Below are 25,251 nucleotides of genomic sequence, written 5' to 3' on the forward strand. Positions count from 1 at the left end.
TTTGTTTGAACTTCCTTTAAAAAACAACAACAGACAAAAATATATATATATATATATATATATATATAGTGGTGGTGTATGAATGCTGTATAAAATCAAAACTATCCAAAATGTCCAAAAAGGTAACCGTATTAACACAGTTAGGATTATCAATATGAAAATTTATATCACCAGTCAACACCATAGCAGGACAGAGTGGACTAAGAAGTGTCAACAACTCAGTAAACTCAGAGAAAAATACAGGATTAGGTTTTGGTGGGCGATAAATGAGCAGCACAAGAACAGGTGAGGCACAATTGATTTTAAAAACCAGACATTCAAAAGATGAAACACTAGGAGCATCAATAACATTAACTGATACAGTAGGCCCAAATATTACAGCCAGGCCACCACCTTTGCCAGAAGCTCGAGGCACATCAATGTATTTATATCCAACTGGGGCACACATATTCAGATTAAGATAGTCATTGTCTTTGTGCCATGTTTCACTGAGGCAAAGAATATCGATTTTTTTTTATCAAGAATAGTATCAGTGATAAGTGCCGTTTTATTGTTTTTTGACCTCGTATTAAAGTGAGCAATTCGCATAGTGCTGCAAAACACATTTGTCAAACACTTTTGAGAGAGAGCCTCTAGATAGCTTAGATTTTCATGACAGATTCCACGGCGTACAAGGGTACAACGCAGCGTGCGTCTGCTGTTCGACCAAAACACAGTAATCCCAGCACCGGCAGCAGAACGACTCTGACGAGAGCCTCTATGAATGTATCTAGGCCGGCGAAGGAGGTGCAAGGAACGCAAAGATTGTATGATGCTGATATTTGGACGGTCATGGTGATCCAGAGATAAAAGTTCAGATAAAGAGTACCTCAGCATAGTGATGTCCAGAAGTTTAGTCCATTGCTTAGCGCTGGTTCCTGATATAATAAAGACGGCAATAATCCAAGTGATTAAGTGAAGTCGCACGATGACGCTCAAAGTTGTTATACATCCATTACACACGTAGAGCTTGACACAACACCAGGGACCCGTCTGATCTCACACGGAGACAGCCGCGAACAGTAGGCAGGCAGCAGGGACAGTGCAGAAGTGAACACGTCAACAGATAAGAGATGACCAGCAGCAGACAGAGGAGACACTTCAAAAATGCTGGTTCAGACAGGGTAGGTATGTGCAAATCCAGCAGCAAGTTCAGACTCAGAGGAGTTAAAATGTTTCCGGAGAATTAAAATAAAGAGTAAAATACTAAAATAAAATAAAATACGGCAGGAGAAGCAGCAGCCAAACGTGCGCCGGCGTTCTCTCCAAACCGGAAGTGAACGGAAGTGAACGGATGTGATCACTCATCCTGTCTATCTGTCTGTCTGACGTTTCTCAGGTGGTAGAAGGACGTTTTAGAGATGTTTTTTATATGTGCTTCAAATGTTAGCTGTGGATCAAAAATGACACCAAGATTCCTCGCCTGTAAAGCTGGAGTTACCAAGCTGGAGTCAACAATCAGACTAATCTGCTCGGCTTTACGAGTAGCCGCCACTGTACCAATCTGCATCAATTCAGTTTTGGAGCCGTTCAGCTTCAGGAAGTTATTCTGCATCCATAAACTAATCTCTGCTAGACAACTACGCAATGCTATTAATGAGCAATGAACATCAGGACTAGTGGTGATGTAAATCTGCGTATCATCCGCGTAGCAGTGATACCCAAGACCATGATTCCTGATGATCTGCCCAAGTGGAAGCATATAAATGTTAAATAAAATTGGACCCAGCACTGAGCCCTGAGGAACTCCCTGTTGAACAGGCACGGTGTCAGATTTGTAATTACCCAAGCTTACAAACTGGGCACGATTCGTTAAATAGGACTGAAACCAACTGAATACTGCTCCAGAAACACCCAGCCAATTTTCCAGCCTATCTAGCAGAAGAGAGTGACATATAGTATCAAAAGCAGCACTGAGGTCTAATAAAACCAAAATACTGCATGCACCTGAATCTGCCGCAATAAGTAAATCATTTACAACCCTCACTAGAGCTGTCTCAGTACTATGGCCCTTTCTGAACCCAGATTGAAAAGGTTCAAAAAGATTATTCAGTGATAGGTGATGATTTAACTGAAAAGCCACAACACGCTCCAAAACTTTAGCCAAGAATGGAAGGTTAGAGATTGGCCTGTAATTGGACAAATCAGAAACATCACAGCCAGGCTTCTTAGGGACTGGTGTAATGGCAGCTGTTTTTAATTCTGGAGGAATAGTTCCAGAACTCAAATCAGAAACATCACAGCCAGGCTTCTTAGGGACTGGTGTAATGGCAGATGTTTTTAATTCTGGAGGAATAGTTCCAGAACTCAATGATAAATTCACAATCGAAGTCATATGAGGGGAGATGAATGCAAGGCTAAACAAAACATATATATATCTTGAATATAACTGACTTACCAATTGCTTTTGAAAGTCAGGAAATTTTCTCAATCGCTCCTCCAAGTTTTGCAGAGACTGAAGATCAGCTACTGGCAGTAGGTTTGCTTCAATGCCTATGTCTTCTTCACTGACAGATTTTAGACCCTGAACTGTCCTATAGATTATCTTCATTTGTTCCATCATGATCTCTTGATTTGTGAGAATGTTACGCAGGAGGGCTGAAACAAAAGCAAGAAACTGAAATAAACCCCCTAAGTCCATATGGTACACAATATGTAAAAGTGGTACACGATAGTACACTTTTCCCAATAAACAAATACTTACAAGTATCAAGAACAGCTTGATGTCTTAATAGTCCTTGTGGCTGGTGGTAAACATTCCCTCTCTGACGCCGATCAGGGGAAGTGCAGCTTCTTTGCAGTGGGTCAGGGGGAGAGTGACTTCTCTGAAAACGGTCAGGGAGAGTATAATCTATCTCAAACAAGTCAGGAGAAATACAGCTTCTCTGAAGCAGGTCAGGGGAAGTGTTGCTTCTTTGAAACGGGTCAGCATTTGCATGGTTTCTTTGAAGCGGTTAAGGGGAAGTGTGGACTTTCTGAAACGGCTCAGCAGTTGTGTGGCTTCTCTGAAGCGGATCAGGGGAATTGCGGCCTCTCTGAAATGAGTCTGAAGTTTTGTGCCCTCTTCGAAGTGGATCAGAGGAAGTCTGGACCTTCTGAAACGGCTCAGCAGTTGCACTATTTCTCTGTTGTGAATCAGGGGAAGCGTGGCATCTCTGAAGCAGGTCAGGTGGAGTGCAATCATTGTCAGACAAGTTGGGAGAAGTACAGCTTGTGTGGAATCTCTGAAGCTGGTTAGGAGAAGTGCGGCTTCTCTGAAGCGGGTCAGGGTTAATGCGGCTCCTCTCAAGTGGATCAGCAGTTGCATGGTTTCTTCGAGACTGGTCAGAATGTGTGTGGGTCCTCTTAGGTACATTAGAAGTATGATGACTTTGGGAATTAGGAGGGATATTTGGTAAACTATGTGGGGGTTTGAAGAAAGTTAGAACAGAGCATTTTAGGCATTTTCACAAGATAAATTAATCAATTAGCTTACTCAAAATAACAACTTATACTGCTTACAATTTTGTTGGCTTAGATTTGGCCAACACAGACTTCTGAGTAGATCCAGTCTTCTGCATCCTTTGGGAGTCAGATGAAAATGAGTGAAAGATCTTCGGAGCTCTAGGCAGTTCTTCTGTTCTGTTCAGAGAAAGAGAAATAAGCTATATGTCGTGTAAGAAATATTATGGAAACTTACCTTTTCTTTGCATTATCTTTTGACTGATCAACACTGATTTCTTCATCCTCATCTTTTCCAGGAAAAAGTAGGTTCTTTGGCCTAAAGAATCACTTTGTTACTTACATATCTGCCACATTTTACAATACACTGACTAAATATAAGCATAGATTACAAATAAAGACAACTTACATTCTTCTTCGTTTGGGTTTAATTGGGGAATCCTCCCCATCTGTTGCAAGGTCTGTGTGTTCGACAGCTTCAGGTAGTTTTAAGGCGAGACACTACAGGTGAATAGGGTAATTTTTTTAACTAGCAGATATCACCATGAAACTTTCCCAGTTGATTACCTACATTAAAATGGTTTCAAGTCATGAAAAGATTTTGAAATATGTTATATTTAGCATTTTAGATGAAGCTATGGGCTAGCCTTACCTAGCATATGCATTCTGTAAACATTCTTTATTCATATGAAAACCCCAAATCGCACGAAAATCACACACAAAACACATAATATTTCAATCGTGCATTTATTAGTTCCTTGTTTCAGGTGAAGAGATGTCAGTTTCGCTTTGTTATCACGGATGTCCAGTATGAGGAAGTGTTACACATGACGCGTCATGCAGAAGAGGTCACGCTGGACCACGTGAGATGATTGACAGCTGTACAGCGAATGATATAGCTTTGAGGTCAAATATGACGCGAACCAGGAAGAGAAGACACACATCTCGCTCTGTTCGCTGTTTGAGCTCTTTAGATCGCATATTTCAGTGGTAAATGAATAGAAATGTTATTCTGTATGACGAAATATTTTACTAGCATGTGATAATTATTAATCATTTCTCCAAATATGCGCACCATTGGACTAATAGCCCTGGCGGATGCTGTATATTGTATGTATTTGAACACAAATAAACCTGAGAAGACGAGAATTAATGTTTTATGAGTGATGATTTCTATTCAAAATAACGAATGTTACAGATTAATTATTTTGCACTCCTGGCATAAATTAAGAAATTAATATCACTGCAAACCAGTTTAATCATAAACAGTGGTCAAACATCGAAGCTGTAGACTTAAACCTTTCTTATGATGCCGAGAGTGAGAGTGAGATGTTTTGACGAGTAATGAATTTTGAACAACAATAATCCGGGATCACCAGTGATCCCTGCCGATCAAGGGGTTAGTTATTGGACAATGGTTGATGAGATCTATAGTTCATGTCCAAGTTTTTGTAGCTCCAACTTTAGCTTAGTTTTCTCTAATTCTAGTTTTTGTATTTCTAATTTTAGTTTAGTCTCTTCCAGTGTTAATATTTTATATTGTTTTTCAAGTATATTGTTCATGGTTATCTTGCTTGGAGTGTCTTTCTGTGTCTCTGTGTCTGAGCCACTTCCCACAGGTGCCATTTGGGTGCTGTCCAAATCATCATCTTTAAAAAATAAATACAAAAAAAAGAACAAGAACAACATTAGCAAAATTAGAAAGTGACAGGTACGGTATTTTTTGTTGTACATTTTTTTTTCTGCTAAAATGCACTACATGCTACTTCACCCTGTTGTAGTTTATTCATTTTTGACAAAAACACACACAAAACAATTACTTAGCTATGTAATCGTGGACACTGCATATACTTGTAGTTTTTTTATATACAGATAGTTGAACATTTTATATTAACCCACTCCCTAAACCTACCCATCACAGAAAGCTTAATACAAAACTTTATTTGTATACCAATTTAAAAAATGATGACATCACCAAACATCTGTTTTTGTAGATTTAGTCAGGTTTTGCTCCCTTCTGTGTGTGTGTGTGTGTGTGTGTGTGTGTGTGTGTGTGTGTGTGTGTGTGTGTGTGTGTGTGTGTGTGTGTGTGTGTGTGACAGGCTATGTGAACACAAAACAATTTAGTGAAACATGATTTGAACAGGCTAAATGGTCTTTAGTGACAATAGTCTTTGATTATATAATCTGAAAACACTGTCCTGCAGCAATTAGTGATTGCACAGCACTACATGGTATTACAAGTGATTTCCCCTAACCTGTCTCCACTTATTGTATTTTATAATATTTGTATTTTGTCGTAACCGTTTTATAAAAGCAATAAAGTACTCAATGCTAGTGCTGTATCTTGAATAAGTCCGCTTCACGTCGTGTCGTGTCTTCAGCCGTGACTCTCAATACATCACAGCGGCTTGTACGTTATTGCTTACTTAAACACTGTTAATCTGTTTTAAACTTAAAACATTGTTGTAAGGAATAGTAGAGGGCTGACTAAGCTGAAAGATTGAATGCATAGCTTTACCTTCACTTTGTGTTGTTTGGTCATTCTTGCTTGTAACAGACGCTTCATCATTTTGAGAGACCAATGTTTGTGTCACCTCGCAGTCAACTAGAAGATAATAAGTGTTACTCAATATAAAACAGCAGTAGCCTATAGTGTTTAAAATGAAGCAAAAACGTACTCGGTTACTAACGTAACCTCGGTTCTCTCTAGAGAGGGAACGAGTACTGCGTAATAGCTTACGCTATGGGGAAAACCTCTTTTCCACGAGATATTGAAGCCAAAAATTATCCTTAATTTTTTATTAATGTAAAACGCTTTGCAGCAGCAAGCAGACACAGGCGAGACAGCTCGCGCGCCTATTGACTGCTCTTGCGGCAAATGCAGCAGCCTATCGAGAGAGACTCTGCGTGACGTAATGACCAATGGGGGCAATTCGCACCCATATCGTCACGTCCCGCCAGAAAGGGCGTGGTCTCGCTCTATAAATATGCTCGTTAGGCTGGTACAAGCTGGTTTTCATCGCCGAAGCGAACCAGAGCGTATTCCAAGCACGGCAAGATACGCAGTACTCGTTCCCTCTCTAGAGAGAACCGAGGTTACGTTAGTAACCGAGTACGTTCTCTTACGAGAGTATCTCTCGTACTGCGTAATAGCTTACGCTATGGGGAACACAATGCAACACGCCGTGCGTACAGGGATCCAACACCAAAGTCCCAGGGGCCGAAGCCCAGGGCTCATATAGTGCATAATCACCATAAACTCACATAGAGTGGAGGAAGAGAGGCTGGAAGCGTCATTCCTTATAAAATAGCACCCAGCGGGGCTATCATATGACAATTAAACGCGCAGCCAGGGTGAAAGCTTTCAGCCTGATCTGGGTGGCCATACGTGTGTCACCCACCGTGGCGGGCCGTGTCTGGGTGTGGGAATGGGCACTGGGGCGTGGGCATTCTTACAACACTCATAACACCATCGGCCGTGGCCGGAACACCAGAAAATGCACTCTTTATTGGATTTATCTGGGTAGCCGTAAAAACGGCTTTTGTGCGCAGGCAAACGGGCTGAGACACCGGCTGGCTCACTGCGAAATACACTGGGACAGTCGCGATGCTTGGAACTGACCGAGCGAGAAGTTTTGGTGGAAATCCGGCCGCAGCGGGATCTGAACACCGTCGCTTTCCTAGAATGGCTAGGAAGGCTTTGAGGCCTCGGGCTTGATCTCAATCCTCGGCCGGGGCCCGCGCTGAGGGGGGCGGCGTCCAGCAGAGCGATAGCGCGGTCTTTGGTCTCGGGCGTGGCGGCACTGTGAAGCGGCGGCGGCGGGCGGTGCAGGTTGCGGCTGAGAGCTGCGAGCAGACGGCTGTTTTGAGCGGCCTGCAGCGGAGCTCGAGCGCTTTGGAAGGAAGTGCTTCATAGCCTGCGAAGTCTTCTGCACCTCCATGAATCTGTCCGCGAAATCTTTGACGGCAGATCCGAAGAGGCCCGCTGGTGAAATGGGCGCGTCGAGGAACACAGAGCGCTCGGCTTCCGTCATCTCGGACAGCGTCAGCCATAAGTGTCTCTCAGCCACGGTGAGAGAGGCCATATTCCGTCCTATGGCCTGTGCGGCGGCTTTAGCAGCGCGAAGAGCGAGGTCTGTAGCGCTTCTCAGGTCCGCCACGCAGATCGCTTCGGGTCCTTCCTCGTCCAGTTTAAGGAGAAGGTCGGCCTGGAAGATCTGCAGGATAGCCATAGTGTGCAGCGCTGAAACTGCTTGCCCGGCGGCGGTGTAAGCGCGCCCGTGCATGGCTGACGTCACTCGGCAGGCTTTAGATGGGAGCGTCGTGTGAGCGCGCCGTCCAGCGGAGGGCGGGCAGAGATGAGACGCTACAGCTGGTTCCACAGGGGGAACGGAGAGGTACCCTCTGTCCTTCGCACCATCCACCGAGGAGAATGCAGCAGAGGCAGAGGTACGCAGCCTGGCGGAGAAGGGGGCGTTCCACGACTTAGTCACTTCCTCGTGTAGTTCAGGGAGGAAGGGCGCGGGCCTTGACTTTGACGGAGCCTCGTCTTTTCCGAGAAAGCGTCCGTCCAGTCTATTGCGCGGCTGTTGCGCGGGCGCCTCCCAGTCGAGGCCGATGCTTTCCACGGCCTGAGAGCCGAGAGCCGTGGATCAGCTCAGTCTCAATGCCGGTTCTCTTACCAGTGGTTTGGCGGGAAACGCTAGCGGAGGGGAGGTCCACGGAGCTCGCCCAATCCTCGCTATCAGATGCCAGAAGAGAACACGCCTCGGTGGGTTCGTCGAACTCGTGGACGGACGCGGCGGCAGGCGGCGGCCGTTGTCCGTCAGTGAGCGACTCGAGCGAAGCCGGCGAAGCTGGCGGGCGAACCGGCGAGCTTTGGCGGGCTGGAGAGAGCTCGGGAGCGCACTGGGCGCGGCGCTTCTTGCGGCGCTTCTTGCGGCGCGGCACCACGGCGGGCTGTGGCGAAGGCTCGGAGAATGATGCCAGGCGAGTCCTCAGAGTCACCATAGGCAAAAGCTCGCAATGAGGGCATCCGCCGTCAGCGAGCGCGATAGCCGCGTGATCCTCACCCAGGCAGGACACGCAGATTACATGACGGTCCCCGTCGCTGAGTGGGGCGCGGCACGAGCCACAGGATGGCATCTTTAAAAAGACGCAGCTCTTTTGTGATGAGAAGTGTAAGTCGCGTCACGTAAGCGAGCTAACACTCTCAGCAGAGTAAGATACAATAGTATATAAAAGGATATAGAACGCCGGAAAGCGCAGCAGGTACGGCAGTTGAAGGCGGCGAGGCCAGCGACTCCAGAAGCTCGTCCCGCTGAAAAGCTTGCTTCGACGGCGCGGCTTCTCACTCCGGATCCAGCGATGCGTGAGCTTCGCTGAAGAGATGAAAATCAGCTTGTACCAGCCTAACGAGCATATTTATAGAGCGAGACCACGCCCTTTCTGGCGGGACGTGACGATATGGGCGCGAATTGCCCCCATTGGTCATTACGTCACGCAGAGTCTCTCTCGATAGGCTGCTGCATTTGCCGCAAGAGCAGCCAATAGGGCGCGAGCTGTCTCGGCTGTGTCTGCTTGCTGCTGCAAAGCGTTTTACATTAATAAAAAATTAAGGATCATTTTTGGCTTCAATATCTCGTGGAAAAGAGGTTTTCCCCATAGCGTAAGCTATTACGCAGTACGAGAGATACTCTCGTAAGAGAACAATCACCATCAAAACATTATTACTCACGAGATTGTCCAAGCGGAGTTGATGTGACAGCGGTATGAGACTGTGTATCTTCCCCCGCTGTGGGTGACATCCGCCCGGATACTCCGCTCTCCCTCCCCCCGGGGATTCCCCAAAACATCGGAGAACTATATTTCAATTATCATTTCCGTTGTCCTTTTTAATTTAGGAGCTGGTCCTCCCTCCGTCGCTGGGTTTTTTCGCTTAAAAATTTCCTTTTTTGCCTCTTGAACCATATTTTAAAATCGTTTTTGAACATCTTTGACGGATCGTGAGACAGATGGGTTGACACTGTTAACTCTTTCCGTTAATGTGGTCCAAGCTTTGTGTTTTTTGCTATTGCCGTTGTAATCGTTAAATTTGTTCATTAAAGTAGATTTAGCAGCATTGTATTCCTCTAATACAAATATTTTCCGCAAAGGAAAACTGTGACGAGCGCGTACTGTCGGCCATTTTGTTTAAGTTGTTCAGCGTCTTATTTTTCCCACAAATCAATGCAATTTAGACTGTCTTGATAAAGATAGATGTGAGCTTATTTTATGCAATGGTCTTTCTTCAGTGACTTTAGTTAGTCAGACTATTTCTTAGACACAGTCTTAAGATAATGACTATGTTTATACAACTGGCCCTTGGATGTCATCATCTGTCAACACTGGGGAAGGAGAAATAGACAATGATATCACTATAGAACATTTACAACAGTATAGTCACATTTCAACAACAATTTTTTTTGTCTATCTCTCCCTCAATTTGTATAATAATATATAATTTTAAATGGTTAGTGCACAATCTAGAGATTAGATACCTGCGTGAAGTTGGCCCCCCACCCAACGCAAAACGTTGTCAAAATATGCTCAATCGTTTGTGCTCCGTTTGTGCTGGTTTGTGCTGTAAAAAGTTTTGTTTGTGCTGCTTCAGTTTTTCAGATATTAAAAGAATATTTTTAGATCATTCTGAGGTCACTTAGCCCCCCCACATGATCCAAATTCACCCAAAATAGTCTTGTTCGTTTGTGCTGGTTTGTGCCGGTAAAATTTTCGTTTGTGCTGCGTCGGGTTTTAAAATATCAGACATTGAATTATAGACGATGACGTCACCAGCCCCCCACATGCTCCAAATTCACCCAAAATAGACGCAATCGTTTGTGCTCCGTTTGTGCTGTAAAAAGTTTATTTTGTGCTGCGTCGGGTTTTAAAATATTAATTAGTGCTGGGCAACGATTAAAAATTTTAATCGCGATTAATCGCATGATTTTCTTGCGATTAATCGCAATTAATCGCATTGTTACGCGCAAACTTTAATAATGAATTCTAAAGTTGTGTATTACTCACTTTTGATTTAAATGTACTGCTATATACACAAAAGTGTAATAACATGTGGTTTGCAAAAACTTTAAACAAATAAGGTGCTTTATACCAGCAGTATTCCCTTTACACAGCAATAAAATATTTATTGTAAATCTCAACTTAAGCATTAATGTAATCAAATCAAATATTAAAACAAAGCTATTTGCCACTGCCAGGGCATTACCTTTTATCTAGCTTGTTAAAACGAGTCCAGTTTTCTTGGTTTTTTCCTTAACAGGTATCAACAGGTGTCTTTTAGCAGCAGAAACAGTCTATGTAGTCAGAGGTCATGAGATATAAGTCGACCAACGTTACTTCTCTGATAGTAGCTTAGGTTTGGTCATGCCATGGTTTCCCACGTACACTAAGATTGCATTAACTCTCTGGGGTCGGCGGTCTCGCCGGCGATACCAGCTCACTTTTTTCCTTATCAGTGCAAAAGAGACTCAAATTACTTTGTTGATTTTGATCTTACATATAAGTGTTATACATCATTCGATCCTGTTAAGTTTGTATTTTTTTTGTGGAACCTCACAATAAAAACAAAGTGTTGTGCTTTTCGCCAAATAAAGAAAAATAAACATGATGCGCGTTCTGCGTTCTCTCTGTCAGTGCAGTCCATTCTGAAACGCGTCCTAAGATTAACTGTAACTCCGCGATTACTTGTCATACAGGCACGAGAGATTTTTCTTTATGAAGCTTGAATTCTCTTCTTTTCAATGAAGTAATTTATATAAAAAACAAATATTCTCAGTTTATGTAATCTGTATGAAAAGAGAGTGATTTCAGTATTTTTTTCCCCAGCTCATTACACTTCATTACGCGTTAATATGACATGCCCACGGAGGACGCGCACTATTCAAACGCAAATGTTGAGGCAAGCCATGACAACGCCCACATCAGCCATCAATTCAACAAGTGAAACGTAGTTAAAATAATTCATAATCACAATACTGAAATTAGGCTACTGAAATGAAATTGAATAAATAATGAAAACATAAAACATTGCAATAAAAACATTTAGGCTACATCAATGAGGCTTTACAAGAGCATAAGACATTAGTTTTAACAGCGTACAGACGATAGCTCAGTGATCAACGCAACAACATGAGCTTCAAGGAGCTTCAAGCGACCCGAGATCGAATCTCAATGTAGCATGTTGTTAACCGATGTTGGCCGACAGCGTTTATATTTGACCACCTTGATGCTTAAATAGCTAACTGTTTACTTATTTAAAGTCAAGAGTTTTGTTTAATTATCATTACAACATATTTGCTACATTCCTGTAGAACCGCAGCCGCTGCACAAAGGACATAAACTGATGAAGGAAGATTGTCAGCCGATTGCATCAGAAAATGAAAATGTAGAAGCTCGTCTTTAGTCTGCTAAATTATTGTGTAATGTAAAAGAACACTAAAATTACTTAAGTTTGAAAGCAAGTTCGAACATTTCAAGGTTTAAATAAAGTGTCGGGACAGTTTTTTTTAAATTTAAAACAGGGTTGCATCGGGTTTAGAGTTTATTTCTTGTGCGATGCAAAATAAGAAACACTAGGCTAATCTTATTCTTGCGACATTTTAAATTTGTATTGCCAAAGAAATGACAGCTATGTTAAACAATTAAAACAGTACAAAACGAAAATTGTCCAAAGAAACATAATTAAATTAAAAACATGCGTTTTTCTTTGCCTCTCTCGCGCTGAATTTCTTTTTAACAAGTCTATTTAGTCTCCCTCGCTGCGTGCGCCGGGTCTCTCTCGAAATTAAGCATTTCAGGGACAGGGTAAAAAAAATTGTCCTGCGCGCACGATACAGCACTGAACTGTCCCTCCAACCCCCCACAGGCTATCGGAGTCTGAGGCTGACTTAACACAAAGAGAAGTCGCAATTCACACTTAAATCGCTATTCTAGACAGTGTTGATAATGAAGGAATTAAATGATTTAAGTTACATGTAGCCTAGTGATATTTCTGTCATAAAAGTTTATTACTAAATATTTCATTATTTCAATAATTGATGAAATAAAACTGGCTTGGGGCAGCTTTTTCCAAGCAAAACTAAATATAATCTGAAAAAACGCATGTTAATTTGTTGTCATGAACAAAATGTTCAACTCAATATTAAATTCTACAGGGATCTTTGGATCCTTACAACCAGGCATGCAATTTGTGAATTAAGTTTTTTTTTTTTTTTTTTTTTTTTAAATAAATATCGAACCACGCGGTGCTTCGTGGTAATGCTGCTAAATTAAATAACATGTATAGAATAATTATGAACTTAAATGAAACAATATCGCAACATTTCGACAAATACATTATTTGATCTGTATATATATATATATATATATATATATGTATATATATATATATATGTAGGCTATATACAAGAAAGAATGCAATGACAATATATATATATATATATATATATATATATATATTATATATATATATATATATTGTCCTTGCATTCTTTCTTGTGTGACACCCTGAAAGGCTCATTATTATGCAGGGTCACTGTCTGAGAACCACTTAATTATTCATGATAGGGGTTGGGCCGTTCCGCCCATCCACATATTGCCTTGGCAAACAAAAAAATGTTTTTCACAATTTAAAACAATCTATTGTTTTATATGAATGATTAGGAAGGATGATTTTCAGATCATTTTGAAGCAAAAACTCTAGGCGACAACGTCCATTAGTCAAAAATCTTGTGGAAACATATTTAGTATGTTTTTTGTGTCCTTATTTCAAAAACTTTATTTTTTATTTTTTTCAATAACCACGCATAAACAATTTTCTCTCAAAAATACAAACATGTACATACATGTTGCTCACAAATTATGGTAGTCCTGCTTGTGCTAAATAGAGTGTAATTTCACCTGTGCCATTAATATGTTTATAAGCAACTGAAAAAAACACAAATGTCAGAGCATGTCAAAACATCTCAAGGAGCCCAAAACACCTTGGACCCCAGAGGGTTAAACAGAGGTAAAGCCCAATTTATACTTCTGCGTCGAACTTACGTCGTACCCTGACGTGCACCTCTCCAAAAATGTAACAACGCGTCAATTCTACGCGTACCGCAAGCGCTGTGATTGCTAGAACCGCTCCACGGGTTTCACATGCTCCCTCTGCATGTGTAATTGCGCGTCAACGCGGACAACGACGCAGAAGTAAAACCAACCAACGCGTAGTGTATAGCGTAAGTCCGACACAGAAGTATAAATCAGCCTTTTAGAGTGAGGTGAATTGGTCGAGCACAAGCTGCAGCGACAAGCGGGTGCGTTCTGTGAAACTGTTGCGGTAATGCTCGCCTCACGCGCTCGCCTCACGCGCTCGCCTCACGCACGCGCCCGCGCCCGCCCCCGCCCCCGCCCGTTGCCGAAGTTGAATTGACTAAAAGGACTTTGATTGTCTATAACTTTTTGAACACGACGCGCAGTACAAATCATTGGAAGAGAGACTGATCCTCGGCTCGCTGTTTGTGAGTTTCCAATATTTAAATAGTTATCAGGACATCAACAGAAGGGAATTCACATTGCAGAGCATCCCCGCTAAACTACACGCAGGCACATCAGGTAAAGTTATGTATAATTTTAATTTAAGTTAAAAAGACTACAGCTGCGCACAGAAGCCGTTGCCATGGTTACTATCCATAGAGCGCCTGTCATTCACTCGCGGAGCGCTGTCTCCCTTTCTGTTCACCTGAGAGAACCTGCCAAAGCCTCTCTCCACTGCTGGTTTGGGTGGGTTATTTGCTGGCTGACCAACATCCCACCCCTCCTGTGATCCATGGTTTGACTGTAGGCCTATGTCCTATTCAGAGCCAGTGTGCAACGGACTTTCAAAATAAAAAAAATAAAAAAACTGCGTTAACGTGCGATAAAAAAATTGTCGGCATTAATTAATAAATGCGTTAACACGATAATAACGCGTTAACTTGCCCAGCCCTAATATTAATCATTGAAGGTTAGGTCGATGACGTCACTCAGCCCCCCCACATGCTTCAAATTCATCCAAAATATGCTCAATCGTTTGTGCTCCGTTGTTTGTGCTCCGTTTGTGCTGTAAAAAGTTTCGTTTGTGCTGCTTCGGTTTTTTAGATGATAAAATAATATTTTTTGGTCATTCTGAGGTCACTCAGCCCCCCCCCCACATGATCCAAATTCACCCAAAATAGTCTCGTTCGTTTGTGCTTCGTTTGTGCTGGTTTGTGCCGGTCAAATTTTCGTTTTTGCTGCGTCGGGTTTTAAAATATCAGACATTAAATTATTGTTGATGACATCACCAGCCCCCCACATGATCCAAATTCACCCAAAATAGTCTCATTCGTTTGTGCTTCGTTTGTGCTGGATTGTGCTGTAAAAAGTTTAATTTGTGCTGCGTCGGGTTTTAAAATATGACATGAAATCAAATTATAAATGTTATTTATTAGACTATAGGCTACAAGCTGACTGAATAAAATAGATAATTGAATTGGTCACGAAGATCAAAAATAGTTAGTAATGGTCATTCTGGTTACTTAGGCTATTTCTAAGACATGTCTATCTATTTTTATATGAAGTCAGTGCGATGTATTTCGGGTTTGTTATATTAAATCTCTTACCAAAATGTTAGATGCTAATAAAGATGATTTAATAGAACATCAATTCCGTATCAGTGTTTTTGTAGTCCCTGTATTGTTTATTAAAAACTTCATGGTGTTCAGACTATTTTTTTTTTCTGTCACTCACTTTCTCTCTGGGCAAAATGGATTTGTGCCCTCAAGTCGTAGTTTAAATGTAACTTCAGCAAGTTTGGGCACGAGAACAGCAAAAATATCCTCGAGGTGAGCACACTTTTAAAGTAGAATTGACAAAGACTTTCTGTCATCACATAATTTGTTCAATAAACAATTATCTTGACTTCATTTACTGGTCTCTCCTGATTGTTCTTTTTATTAATTTACAAGGAGTATCATCTGCTACACTTCACTGCCACCACTAGGGGCAAGTGACACTTCTGTTCAAGATTGCTCTTGTAGAACAGTGTAGAGTTAGTAGAGAAAAGGTCGATATAAATCAAGCTTCAAAAGTCGTTACAATTCCAAATTTCTGGCCAATGTAAATATACATTGTTTTAAAACTGTCAGTTACAATATTAGTAGTTTCAGGAATAATTGTAAAACATTCAAGAGAGCTAAGGGACTGTTCGTTATTTATTTAAGGGGCCACCGGAGGAGATTTGAGATCTGTAGTCAAAAAAGACTTGACCCTCCCTTCGCCAGCAATAATTTTTTATATGACCCTCCAAAATGATTGTGAAAAAAGGCATGACCCTCCCCGATAATTTATTGATTAGGCTACTTTTCTGGTTTGCGCTTGGCAAAGATGTTCAGATAGCCATTCCATGATAAACGACTAAACTCCTGCTTTCTCATCTTGCTGTAATGATAGACCAAACCTACAATTCGGTTCGTATCACAATTTTTGATTTTTTCGGGGCTGATGCAGTGGTGACGCGTTCATGGGTGGCGCTGCCAATAAAGTATCTTAAAGCTGCCACAAAGAACCAGCAAAAGTAACCATTATGAATAATATAGCAAGGGGACATTTTAATTGTTTATTAATAAACAAGTCTTTGTCAGTGTCGGTTGCAAATATAAAGGTGACGATGCTGACTCGCGATCTTCGCAATAGTAAAGCGCCAGAGAGAAATGCACATTTCGGATTACATAAGCAGAGAGCAGTCTGTCTGTTTTCTTTCGTTTTGAATTGTTCTGTTAAAAAGTAGACATGTCAAGCTTTCTATATATTTATCAGATCTGTGAGGCAAGTAGCCTACAGCCTATTATGATGTTTCGGTTAATTTATTAGACAAGAGTCCAGTTCACGCGCAGGCGCCTCCGTGTCATGATTATTTTCTACTATTTACTTATTATATATTAAATCCAGACAATTTGTTGATGAAACATTGATTAAAATTAAGATACAATTTATACAAAACGAAATTCACTTTAAAGAAAGGCTTTCTACAAAACAACACTTAATCAAGTGGCCAAATGTCTGGCCATGTCTCCGGATATATTGCGTAGGCTATACTTTTCATAATAAACATAGATGGAAAAAAAACATTATAATATGAAAATGCGCTTATTATGGCTACAACACATATACAGACTCTATTTGTACAAATTGCTGCACATTTATTAAATTCTGAATTTTGCACACAAGTTGAAAGGCATTTGTTTGTGCATATTAAAACATATCTGCAACATTTATCAAGTTCACTGATAATTGTGCATGCATTTATTAATCATTATGATACTAAAATCATAATAAAGTAGTAGGGTTCCCTTTCAAAAGTCCAAATTCGCGGTGGCGCTGCCATTTTCGTCTTTCTTCTGTGGATTTCTTCAGCTCCTGGTTGGTCAAATTCAGATAGATCGACACATCGGCTCATTCAACCGCACAGTGCACACACCTCACGAATCCAAGCCTACAGCTCCCGAACTTTTTAGACATGTTTAAAAATTATCGTGAGGTCGAGAGGTTCGGCTCGGCTCGTATCTTCCTAGCACACGACATGAGCCGCAACATGCGAGCACAACCGATTTCCACGCGATTTCTCCCGAGTGAAAAAAAAAATCATCTGCGAGCTCGTAAAACAGCAAAAAAAAAAAAAAAAAATCGCACCGTGTAAGCCCGTCTTGGAGTATGAATATATAAACAGGCGTTTCAGTATTAAATGCATTTTCTGAGAATTTATATTTCATGTTTTGACAGCAAATGTGTTTTTTTGGTGTACGTCTATTTTATTATGTTAACTTCAAATAATAGCCTACTAATAGTAATTTAAAAATGTGGTAGCCCTATGTCCAACACATCACACTCCACTGTTATGGGGGCAATTTCAGTAGATTTGCTCACTAACATTGTTGTGGAAACACAATAAGAATGGCAACTGAAATATGGTAGTATCGTGCTACAGCGCACATTATATCCGCTGTAGTTCTGGCGCCTCAGTCCCAATACTGTAAAACTCGACGTACATTCACATCACATGTTAATGCAGCGGTAGAGTTACACTCACAGGACACTGCACTTATTCGCAATCCCAAAAGTTCATTATTTGCTCGTGCTTTAAAGCTTTGCCGGGTAAACATTACTTTGGCGTTCTGTTCTAATACACTTTTTCTGAGCGCGTACTGAAGTGCGCGCGCACTGTCAAACAGCGCCAAACTAGATTTTTGTTGGGTCAGACCATAGATAGCGATGGGGGGCCGAGACCGAGAGAGCTACATAAAGCTACATGGAAAAAATATGCACCAAACAAGCCACTTTGAAATGTAGCTGTTTTGATGAATACAAAAGTTGGGTGACCCTCCCCTATAGACTAAAAAAGTTGGATGACCCTCCCCTCAACAAAGAATAAAAAGACATGACCCTCCCCTATTTTCCTCCGGTGGCCCTTTCCATAAATACCGAAAGGTCCCTAAGGTTGTCAATGGTTATTGAACAGAAAACTCATTGCTAATACTAATATTCCTCATTTAGCTATGAAATGCAGATTACAGTTGCATAAGTTGCCTATTAGTATTAAAAAAATGAACATGGGTCACATGTGCAACTGTAGTTAACATTTCATAGCTAAATTAGTGATTTTAGTATTATCAATGAGTTTTCTGTTCATTAAACATTGACAATCTAGGGGTCAACATTACCATATTGGTCCTAATATAAGATATATTATCCTTGTATTCAGACCAATACAGTAATAGATGAAAACAAATTTATGCTGTACATTACATTTTTTTGGAGTCAGGATTATTGATGGGTAATTATGTTTTGCTTATGCCAGATGCCCAAGAAACCAGCAGTTGACAGGGATTCCATTTTCACAGTCCTGTGTTCATCAAAAGAGGCTATAGTCCAAAATGGCAACATAGCTACTCCTAATCAGAGCATCTGGGCAGAGCTTAGTAAACAGCTAGACAACAAGATCACTGCAAAGGCATTATACACTTTTGTTAAATTAAACAGACACAACATCTGGACTGCTTTAGGGTTTACTCATGAAAGAGATCATGAAACAAGTGGCAGTAGTGATGACACTGATTTTGAGCCAGGGTCCCTTTCCTCCAGTCTAAAAGATTGCTGGACTTTTGATTTTGAAGTTCCATTTCAGAAATGGATTGAATTTATGCCTGAAACAGTCACATACAAAAACAAGTTCTCTAAAACAAAAAAAGGGAATACACAATTTTGAAGCCTGGTATCTGGACGCATGTGATAAATCATCACATCTGGCAAGAAGTGAAATGCCCCTGCACATTTGCCTTTAAAAGAGCCAAGGTATATCCATCAGCCACAGACAAATATATTGTAATCAGAGGCAACTGTAAGGAGTGTCGTGGCCACATTCACATAAAATGTGACAAAAAGCCTGAAATAAACAGCACAATGATGTTCAAGTGTTCACTTCAAAACACTAATGACTCCCTGCACACTGGCTGTTCCAAGCGTGCGATGTCTGGTAACTTGCGTGTGCAGATATCCAAAGAACTGTGTGAGGGTAGAAAGGAATCCCATATATGGAGGGCATCAGAGGCAACAAAACTGATGGATTTTGGAGATCCTGAGCCAAGTCATCTGCCTAATTTGGCCACCCTGCGCAAAGCAAAGCAAGAGCGAAATGATTTAGAATTAGGCGACAAGGATCCTATTGTGTCACTGCAGATGTTAAAATACAGTGCACCTCACAGTGGAAGCATTAAAGACATTGGACTAGACAAGTTTTTCTGTCACTATTGGAGTCAAACACAAATGTATATGTACAAGCCATTATCAAAGACATCTACTAACCCCACTGTGAGTTTTGATGCAACTGGCTCAGTGGTGAGGAAATTACAGAGACCAAATGGCAAGTCTGGCCATGTATTCCTTTATCAGGTTGTTGTGTCAGGGGGTGAGATCTCAAGTGTCCCAGTGGTGCAAATGCTGTCAGAGAGACATGATGTTAATGCCATAACACATTGGCTGACAGAATGGATACGCGCAGGTGCACCTACTCCAAAAGAGGTTGTGAGTGACTTTTCTCTGGCTTTGCTCGGAGCTTTGGTCAAGGCTTTTACTCCTCATCCTGATCTAAAGACCTACATCAACGAGTGCTGTGGAGTCTTACTCGGGAAACAGTCAGCAAAAGTCCCACCTTGTTTTGTTCGGGTTGATGTTGCACACTGCATCAAGATGATCTGCCGGTAGGACTGCTTGAAAAAAAAAACACATCGCATTAAAGATTTCTTTGTGAGGTCAATGGCTCAGCTTCTCATGTCACAATCCATGGACGATGCAAGAGAGCTACTAAGCAGTATCACTATTGTGGCTCTCAGCGAAGGAGAGGGCAATGACAGCTCTGGAGCCCCCCTCATTTCAGAAAGGTGCAAGAAATACCTGAAAGCCCGAATTGCAGAAGAGTGTGTCATCATTCCAGATGTAGAAGGTGAGGACCTGGAAGAAGTGTATCCATGTGACCAAACACAGACAGACCTGCGGAAGTGGGTAACAGACATATGTGAGGAGTGCAGATCACTTGCCGTATCTAATGGTGATCATGACAATATGCACTTTCTACCTGAGATTATTCCCAATATAATCTGGCTGGCAATTTACTTACCATTCTGGACAGGGGTAATGATCCCTCACTTCCGGAGCTCCAACCTCACCGCAAGTTCAGCCAATGTCGAAGCCGAGTTCAAAAACATAAAACGCGGCCTTTTCAAGCATGAAAACTTGCCTATTCGAGTGGATCAATTCATTGCTCGACATCTGTCCTTTATTGAAGGCAACATGCGTGTTTTTTCTGCAAAACAAAAGAGTGTGGAAAAAGGTGAAGAGGATGCAGCTGTTGCGACAGTGATCGACACAGGAGTCAATCCATTACCCACCACAACCTCAACCTGTAGATGGAAGGCCAGAAATGGATGCTTCCTGCTCTGGGAAGTCTGACACTGTCACAAACATCCATCCAAAAGATGAAGAAGCTTTAGAAAACTGGAGAGGCTTAGCAGTTCCACCCAAAAAGAGGAAGAGGAGTTCATACCTATCTCCTTGTCCTGAATGGCTCCATGCAGATCCATCTGTGAGGGGGGAAAGACTCAAAGTGGACCTGTTGAAAAATGGAAACAATCAACAGCCTGTTAAACTCAGGAAATCAAGATCCTCTGTGCTTAACACATGTGCATTTGATGCTTTTTGTCAATGCTTATGTTGTGCTTTCTGCGATAGTGTCACTTTTGAAAATATTGTTTGCAATGAGGATTCCAACAACCTCCTCCAGCTAGTGAAATCTGTAACCTGAACCCGATGATAAGTTCACTACATCAAATTCACTAATGGACCAGTGGCTCAGAAGATTTAGATTCGCTCGAGGAGAGAGATGATGCAGCAGCAGTGAACACTCAGACCAACAGGTAAGTTAACAAATTGTAATTTTAAGTAGACCAATATAACAAAAAGATTTAATGCATGAAAATTTAAATGAATTCAGAATTATTAATTTTCTCCCTTCCCTTTTTTTTTTTAGAATTAATTCTTTGTTCAAATTCCTAGTTTCACAAACCACTAAGAACAATTAGTGAAATCAATTCCTAGTTAACCCTCTAATTCACTTTTCTTTTCTTCACCATAGGATTTCACCTAGATTAAATTGAAATAAAATAAACAGAACAACCCATAGACAAATGCGCTTTCTTCACTTAAAACACTTCAAAGTATCCGGAATCAAATTTCTCTGCAATGAACCCAATCAGTTCATTAATTCAGTTCAACAGTTCAAACAGTCCATGAACTGTTCAGTTCAGTTCAGTTCTGGAATCATCTTCCGGATGAAACGATTAGAAAATGCACAGTTCTGTCCTACCATTCAAAGGTGAACAATTCACTTTCGGTTTCTCTTTTCACAGGGAAACAAGATGTCGTTCTTGGGTGGCTCGCCAGTCCAACTCCACTGTAAGACATCCAAAGAGGAGTTGAGACGGTTCCCAATCCAGGATTGACTCGCGGTTCACTCGAATACCACAGGATGGATCGCACTCAGACTGATGTTCCAGCATTCACATGGAAATGAAACACATCAAAGAAAAACAAAAAAACAAAACAAAAAAACCTGGCCTTGAAACACAAGACCAAAATATCAAATTAGCATCTCGTTTCATTAAAATCACTTCCAGTTTTACACGACTTCTTGTAAACACATCAACAAGGTTCATTTATGAAACTGCAATAAATACATTTTCTTGCATACTTGCTTGTGATATGTTATTTAACACAAAATCACTCTTCATTCATTTAATTTCACCAAAATGACCTACTTACAGTTTTCAATTTACACTCAACTGTATCTCTTACTAATACTGCATTACATAACCAATGCTTTAGTGTAACACACTTAATATGACCTTGAATAGACCGTATAAAACCACACGGTATAGAAAAATAAATGCACTAATATTGACTCACCAAGGAACTCGAATACAATGTGCATCTGGAGAACAGGAAAATTCCAGATGACAATGTTCCAAAACGTCAATCTCACACACACGGCTTCTCTCTGAATCCTTTGTTAGAAATATATATAGGCACATGGAATATTAGCATTAAGCTAACGCACCATTATTGCGTCATTAACCCTTTGGGGTCTAAGGTGTTTTTGGGGTCCTTGAGATGTTTTGACATGCTCTGACATTTGTGCTTTTTTCAGTTGCTTATAAACATATTAATGGCACAGGTGAAATTACACTCTATTTAGCACAAACAGGTCTACCATAATGTGTGAGCAACATGTCTGTACATGTTTGTATTTTTGAGGGAATATTGTTCATGCATGGTTATTGAAAAAACTAAAAAATTAAGTTTTTGAAATAAGGACACAAAAAACATACTAAATATGTGTCCACAAGACTTTTGACTAATGTACGTTGTCGCCTAGAGTTTTTGCTTCAAAATGATCTGAAAATCATCCTTCCTAATCATTCACATAAAACAATAGATTGTTTTAAATTGTGAAAAACATTTTTTTGTTTGCCAAGGCAATATGCGGATGGGCGGAACGGCCCAACCCCTATCATGAATAATTAAGTGGTTCTCAGACAGTGACCCTGCATAATAATGAGCCTTTCATTCAGGGGTGTCACACAACAAAGAATGCAAGGACAATATATATATATATATATATATATATATATATATATATATATATATATATATATATTGTCATTGCATTCTTTCTTGTATATATATAGCCTACATATATATATATATATATACACACACACACACACACACACACATATATATATATATATACAAACAATCAAAATATATATATATATATACAAACAATCAAAATATAAATGAAAGCCAAAAGCACATTTTTAGTCATACCTGGAAACAAATCCTGGTCAAATGCTATATGGGCCATTCTACAGAATTGGTTCAAAGTTACAGTTGGAAACATCTTGAAAAGAAAATAGTCTTTTCCCATAAATGTCTTATAAAGTATTATTTTTTAAAGTAGACCAATACAATAAAAATAAACCAGTCGCATTTCAAAGTCGCTCGCGAAATGACCGCCAGGTGGAGCAAAGGGACATTTATCAAAACGTAAGTGGGGCTAATGTCAATTAACAGTAAGGATGAAATTCTACAAGTTATGGTAATTTACAAATAAGCCTACAACAAACATTTATTTTTAAACAAATATTTTTAAATATGCAACATGCACGTTTAAACAACAAACAATACAATCTGAACCAGTGCTTCTGCTCCTGTATTGAGACATGCAGCACGTTTCAGTTACGATCCTGGTTCCAGTGGCCTTAATACATTCACGGCTTTTTAAAATGTCACAAAGCGTTTTGAGATGGTTTTGAATGAAATATTTAAGTTTATAATTAGGGTATTTTGGCACACCACGCCGAGTGGCTATGCATTATTCTAAAATCTGGCTTTATTCTGGCATGTTGAATTAGAGTTTGACAAACGCGGCGGCGCGTTCATTTGAATTTATTTTTCTCATAACAGCTAAAAGAACTTACTGCGTAATTGTTGGTCATACAGATAAGATATCATCTTTTAAAACTGTAAAAGGTCTACTTTTATTCATGTAGGCTAAAGTAGGCCTACACTCACAGGCTAACGACAAAACGTTTTCTCGCTCATGTGAGAAACAAACGTTTGGGTACTTCTCAGTGAGGAAATTAATAGCCGAGCGGTAGAACTGACGGTTCGATCATCAAGATGACACGGGTTCGAATCTCGAACAAACTTTGTGTACTGTAAATTTTATATTTATTAATGCAGAGAGATTTGTCTAGCTCTAAAACTCTGTTACACCATACAGTTTTTTGCTTATATTTATAAAATAAAATTACCATGCATTTCCATTTTACACTAAGGAACAATAGTATCCAACAGAACGACTTTGCATCTGTACCAATCGGGTACCAATCGTAATTTCAAAAGCAGTTCTGTAAAAAAAGTAATTTTATATATATAGCCTATATATATATATTTTTTTTTTATTAGGCCTATTATTATTATTTTTTTGATTCCCTACAACCTAGAGTTTTTAAAAACATGGTTTTAAGTAAAGTGTGATTTGCCAGGGGGGACTGGGATTTCCTTCTGGTCTAAACATCCCTGCTTCTGCTGAATTATTTGAATCCCCACACCCCTCCCTCCACAGTAATCAATGCTATAGGCTACTTCACCAAGACCATATCAAATATAAAATAGAGATATGCAACAAGCACGTTTAAACGACAAACAATAAAATCAAAACCAGCGTTTCAGTTGTTCATTAGTTCCAGTGGCCTTAATGCATGCACGGCTTTTCAAAATTTCACAAAGCGTTTTGAGATTATTTTGAATGAAATATTGAAGTTTATAATTAAGTGTTTTGGCAGACCACGCCGAGTGGCCCTATGCATTTTTCTTAAGTCGGGTTTTATTCGAACTTTTGCTAACGACAAAAGTTTATCTGTCGTCTCTGTCTCCGGGAACTGCGCGTCACAAAAATGAACCGAAAGCCACTTCAGCTCAGTCACTATAAGAAATCGGCTATGTCTAAAGCCTTTAAATGTCTAAATATTCAGGCTAATAAATGTTATCTGATTATGTAATCCATAATGAAAACAAGAGGTACAGAGGATCTACTCAAACATGTAGCCTATGTAAGCGCTTCCCAATGAGAAAATGACAAGACAAGGGTGAAAATCTCGCTCTAATTAAATGTAGCAGGCTAAATCGCCCTGAATTAAAATGTAAAAACAGATCAAATAATGTATTTGTCGAAATGTTGCGATATTGTTTCATTTAAGTTCATAATTATTCTATACATGTTATTTAATTTAGCAGCATTACCACGAAGCACCGTGGTTCGATATTTATTTGAATAATAAAGAAAAAAAAAAACTTAATTCACAAATTGCATGCCTGGTTGTAAGGATCCAAAGATCCCTGTAGAATTTAATATTGAGTTGAACATTTTGTTCATGACAACAAATTAACATGCGTTTTTTCATATTATATTTAGTTTTGCTTGGAAAAAGCTGGCCCAAACCAGTTTTATTTCATCAATTACTGAAATAATGAAATATTTAGTAATAAACTTTTATGACAGAAATATCACTAGGCTACATGTAACTTAAA

Source organism: Rhinichthys klamathensis, unplaced genomic scaffold (assembly GCF_029890125.1).
Source record: "Rhinichthys klamathensis goyatoka isolate OS25496 unplaced genomic scaffold, OSU_Roscu_1.1 h1tg000445l_1, whole genome shotgun sequence".
Lineage (NCBI taxonomy): Eukaryota > Metazoa > Chordata > Actinopteri > Cypriniformes > Leuciscidae > Rhinichthys > Rhinichthys klamathensis.